Here is a 6,000-nt window from a genome sequence, read left to right as displayed (position 1 = left end):
GAGGCACGCTCTATTTTATGTGTTTTTGTGTCTGCGTGTTGGCCTGTGAGGTTGCATATGTGTATGTGTGTCCCGATTTGTGTGCTTGCGTCTATATGTGCACGATCAAGAACAATCAAAATGCACACATCGCCCCCATCCCCCCCCCCCCTCCACACATACACACACCTCCACAGCTCTGAAGAGCGTATGATTTTGAATGTGTGTATATAAGCATATCTATAGTAGACACACATACTCTCACGCAAACACATGCAACTTGCATGTGTTTGCAAGTTGCATGTGAATACATAACCACATAAGCAGGCTGCATGCTCAACACACACACACACACACACACACACACACACAAAAACTATCTGTATCTTGCAATGGGTTGTTCATATAAACAGCTTTAGGGTTCATCCCCAAGGGGTTAACTCTCTTGTTTCATGGAACCGGACACAGTACACGCATGTAGGAAGCCCTGTATGTGTTCTACATCTAGTCCCCTCATTTCCGTCCGTCTGCAGATTCACTCACCGCTGATGATGAACTAAAAGTTGTTCAGTGTCTGGCCGGCGATACGTGGAGCAGGACTTGTGTTTGTGTTGATGGAAGAGAGGTGGGTGTTTAACAGCCTCTTCCTGGTTGCCAAGCAGCTGCATTGGGATTGGTCGCTGAGCTCTCCCTCAGAGTTGCCAGAGTTCAGATGACCGTCCACCCGACCGTCACAGTGAAGACAGCAATCATTGTGTGTGTGTGTGTGTGTGTGGGTGTGTGTGTGTGTGTGTGTGTGCGTGTGTGCGTGGGTGTGTGCGTGTATGTGTTTGTGTGTGAGTGAATGTGTGTGTGTGTTTCTGTGTGAGACCTTTAAACAACAATAGAGTCACATGATCAGTGCTAAAGTACAGTATGCACTTTTCTCCTCTCACTTCCCCCTAAAAATTCACACACTCAACCACACACGCACACCCATACACATACATGTATAAATTTTCCAAGATCAAAACCCTCATAACTGTCTATTATGAGACAGTAGTTATGTACTAAGTTACCTCGTTCTGTTTATTTTGTAGCTGCCCTAAATTACTCTTGGGAAAGGTGCATAACTAAAGTGTATTAAGTTCAAATCTACTTGACTCTTTTCAGCGTCTATTGTTAGAGACAAGAAGATTCAATAAACGGTGTGTGGGAGAGGACTATTACTAGTACTATTTCTCACTCTACTTAACTTTATTCTTCCCTTTTCTCTATTCTATTTTACTCTGATCTGCTCTACTCTACTTTTGATCTAATTTAATCTATTTAATCTCTACTCAACTAATATTTTACATACAGACAAAAAATATAACATATTCATCATCTAATACACACTATAGTATAATATAGTTTCTATAATCATCATATTAGATGTGGAGAAGCTGTTGTTTTCAATTTATATGCAGCAACTATACTCACTCCAACAGGATATTCTGGTCTGTTTGTGTGCGTGTGTGTTTGTGCGTGTTTGTGTATGTGTGTGTGTATCTGTGTGTGTGTGTGCATGAGTGCACGTATGCCATTTAAATGCTCTCCCTCAGAGTTCCAAGAGTTCAGATAACCGTCCACCCGACCTTCTCAGTGAAGGCAGATATCATTGTGTGTTTGTGTGTGTGTGTGTGTGTGTGTGTGTGTGTGTGTGTGTGCGTGTGTGTTTGTGTGACACACAACAGTAGAGTCACATGATCAGACCTTAAGTACAGGATGCACTTTCCTTCTCTCACTTCTCTTCATATACGGATTCACTCATTCAACCACACACCAGACGAATACACAACACATACACATATAAACTTTCCAAGATCACAACCCTCATAACTGTCTATTATGAGAAGGTATTTATGCACTAACCTTGTTCTTTAATTTCGTAGCTGCCCTAAATTACTTTTGGTTAAGGGGGATAAATAACATTTATTAAATTCAAACAAATTGTATCTACTTGACTCTTTTCAGCATCTATTGTTAGAGACAGGAAGATTAAATACACAGGTTGTATTCGGCTCTCTATTCTACTGCAATAGTGCTCTACTCCACTTTAATCTACTCTCTATACTACTTTACATCTACTTTAGTCCACTTTATTCTACTCAACTCTCTATTATACTGCATTCTATATTATACTACTCTACTGCCTCTGATCTACTTTGCTCTACTCTACTTTACACTAATCTAATCTCTTTAAGTTATATTCTAATAATACTTTACATACAGACAAAATATTTAACACATACATCCTCTTATATACAATATAGAATAACAAAGTCTATATATTCATCATATTAGATTTGGAGAAGCTGTTGTTTTAAATTTTAATGCAGCAACTAATTAAAATATCACTCCAACAGGATATTCTAGTGTGTGTGTGTGTGTGTGTGTGTGTGTGTGTGTGTGTGTGTGTGTGTGTGTGTGTGGGTGTGTGTGTGTGTGTGTGTGTGTGCATAATTGCACGCGTGCCTTTTAAATGATTGAGGTTAGGCCTTTAAATCTCACTGATGTCTGATGACGAGGTGTTGCATTCTACTTCCTCAGGAAATGTGCCTAGCAACAGCAGAGCCAATGAGATATTGGGGTGGGCGGGGCCCGGAGCACATGTCCTGCTGCAGAGCAACCACTTTTGTTCAAGTTGAGAGAGAAATAGAGAGTTAATTACTGTGCTCTCTCTCTCTCTCTCTCTCTCTCTCTCTCTCTCTCTCGCTCTCTTTCTTTTGTATTCATTGTTATTGTACTACTTCTACTCTTGGTATTTTATAAGTACCTGAATATGATTACAATTACAAACTTTCACACAAAGAAAAATGGCAAGAAGTTAACGCTGTGTTTTTGGCAGGTCCCAGCAGTAACAGGGTTAAAGGTCAGGGCTGTTTCTAGGGTTTGCTAGGAGACACAATGGCTACTTCATGCCCACAAACGCACACACACACACACACACACACACACACACACACACACACACACACACACACACACACACACACACAAACACACACACACATACATAAACGCACGTCTTCCATCACTGTTCTGTCTGTCTGTTGTTCTGTTGTGTGCCTGTCTGTCTGTTTGTCTGTCTTCAAATAACTGGTTCTGAAGGACTTGCTGGTTCTGAAGGACTTGATTATTTATGTTTCCCTTATCCTCTGACTCGCCCACACACACCTTATTTATTTAATATATTGTATTCCTTATTTGTCTATAAAGAACTCTTTAAACCTTCCCAGGGTCTTCATACATATATTTATCCAGCTGATTGTGTGAGTGTATGGGTATGGCTCTCTCTCTCTGGCTGTTTGTGTCATTGTATGTGCATGTCTCTCCCTCTTTTGAGCTCCACAGCGTTCGATACCAGACTCGTCGGAAGATGCTAGGCTGTGACGGCTTAAACCCTCCCTCAGTTGTTTTGCAAACTGTGGAGTTTTTTTCACGTAGGAGGGGCCATAACTCAACCAAAGACAGATGCAATGTGGTGTAATCTTCAGAGTAGTGTGTGTGTGTGTGTGTGTGTTTTATTTTACTTTTATCCTCTACACTAAACACTCCACAAAATCTGCCCTGGTGTATAGTTTTAATGGATAGATTTGATGGATGGATAGATAGATAGACAGACAGGCCGACAGACAGACAGACAGGAATGCTTTCTATAGGGAATTGAACCCCTAACCCTTGCGCAATAGTGTGTTGCCAAGGGCTGGTATCTCTGGCATACCTTTCGGTTTGTTGTGTTGTCCCATGGTGTTTCCACCTTAATTTATTGCTCTGTGAGTCAGTCAACCAGTTAGAGGATTTAACACTCTTGCTCTAGTGTATAGTGTATGTGTCTTATGAGACTATACGTTACACTCTTTGCGACGAAGCACAGACTAACTGCGATTGAGGCAGATTACCTGGGATGGAGTGTAACTGTGATAAAGGACAGACTGTAACTATGATGAAAAAGGCTGTAACTGGGACGAAACACAGACTGTACCTATGATGATCAGGCTGTAACTTGCATGAAAGACAGACTGTACCTATGATGAAACTGGCTGTAACTATGATAAAGGACAGACTGTACCTATGATTAAATAGTCTGGAATTATGATAAAGGACAAATTGTTACTGTGATGAAGGACAGGCTGTGACTGTGATGAAACACAGACTGTATCTATGATGAAACAGGGAGCAACCGTCACAAACGACAGACTGTAACTGTGACGAAACACAGACTGTACCTATGATGAAACAGGATGTAACTATGATATAGGACAGAATGTTACTGTGACGAAACACAGACTGTACCTACGATGAAACAGGCAGTAACTGTCATGAAAGACAGACTCTAACTGGGATGAAGGACCGACTGGAACTATGATGAAACAGGCGGTAAACCGTGAAAATGAACCAGGCGTGGAAACCTCTCCTCCAGTATTGTTACGTGACTATTTGTAAACGTTCCCAGGAATACTGCTGAACTCAGAGTCATTAAGGAAAGTCCCTACTGACACAGGACTGGTTCTGATGACGCCAATGCAGAAACAGCCCTGCTGTAAACACCCATACAAACCCACACACAAACACATACACACACACACACACACACACACACACACACACACACACACACACAGCCGCCACCCCTCTTCCTCCGCCTCCTCCTCCTCCACCTTCCACGCGCCTCCTTGTTTTCCTGTAAGACGACTCTCTCACCTGGCCCGTCTGGTGGAGAGGCAGGGAAAACCAAACAAGCAGAACACGAGGAGGTTGTACCATGTGGAAGGGAGAGGAGAGACAGGAGGAGGTGTGGCCTGAGGAGTGTGAGATAGATGGAAAGACAGAAGGAGAGAGAGAGACAGATGGAGAGATAGCAGGAGGAGAGGGATGCAAGGTGAAGAGACAGTAAGAGAGAGGGAAAGGTGGAGAGATAGGAGGATAGAGAGACAGGTGGCGCGAAATGAGGAGATACAGGTGGATAAACAGGGTGAAAGAGAGATATGTGGTGAGATGGAAGGGATAGTAAGATAGAGAGACAGATGGAAAGAGAGGAGGAGAGAGGCACTGGTGGAGTGATAGGAGAGAAAAACATATGGAGGGAGACAGGTGGAGAGCTAGGAAGCAAAAGAGAAAGGGGGATTGACAGGAGGAGAGAGAGACAGGTGAAGAAAGAGAAAGGTTAAGAAAGAGAGAGAGGTAAAGAGAGGGACACTGGGAGAAAAAGGCCTTTGAATACATTCTAATTATATTCTGTTGTTAGATATGCTTTCGCAATACAGAAATGTCCTCGTCATGCCAATTGGGAATTCTATATTGAAGGGGGACAGATAAATAGATAGATAGATGGAGATAGAGGGAGGGAGACAGAAGAGACATAATTGGCCAGTTAGAACCATGTAACTGAGGGGAGAGCAGCTCCTTATGGTTTTGACACAAGACTCACCTTGTGTGTGTGTGTGTGTGTGTGTGTGTGTGTGTGTGTGTGTGTGTGTGTGTGTGTGTGTGGACGTAACAGTTCCACTAAGTCACATCCACACTCCAAACCTCACAGTTACTCCTCTCTCTCAGAGAGAGGGAGAGACAGAGAGAGAGAAAGCCAGTCAGAGACAGACAGAATGAGAACAGAGGGAAAGTGCTAAGGCCACACCTTGAGTAACAATTCTCCATGTTTGTTTTTGTTTGACACCAACAGAACCGTCATGAACTGACAACTTCAATGAGGACAACTTCTCATCGTCTCGCATGACCCGACCTATGACCTCGCAACCTTACTGCCACATGACCCCATCACCCCATGACCCTACACTCGTCGTTTCATGTACCCAAACTCAGATGTTGATTCTTAACAGTGTTAGTGAATGTAGAACTCACTTTATCTCGTATGCATTAGTAAAGTAAACAGAGGTAGTTTGTAGTTAATACTTGATATACAGTGTAGTAGCATTAGAAATACTAGGAATGTATACCGCAGTAGTCAGTGGGGGTCATCATTTCTCCTTTCTGTCCTTATTC

This window comes from Pollachius pollachius, assembly GCF_949987615.1.
Source record: "Pollachius pollachius genome assembly, chromosome: 7".
In the NCBI taxonomy this organism is placed as follows: domain Eukaryota; kingdom Metazoa; phylum Chordata; class Actinopteri; order Gadiformes; family Gadidae; genus Pollachius; species Pollachius pollachius.
Note: the sequence above shows the minus strand (reverse complement) of the source record.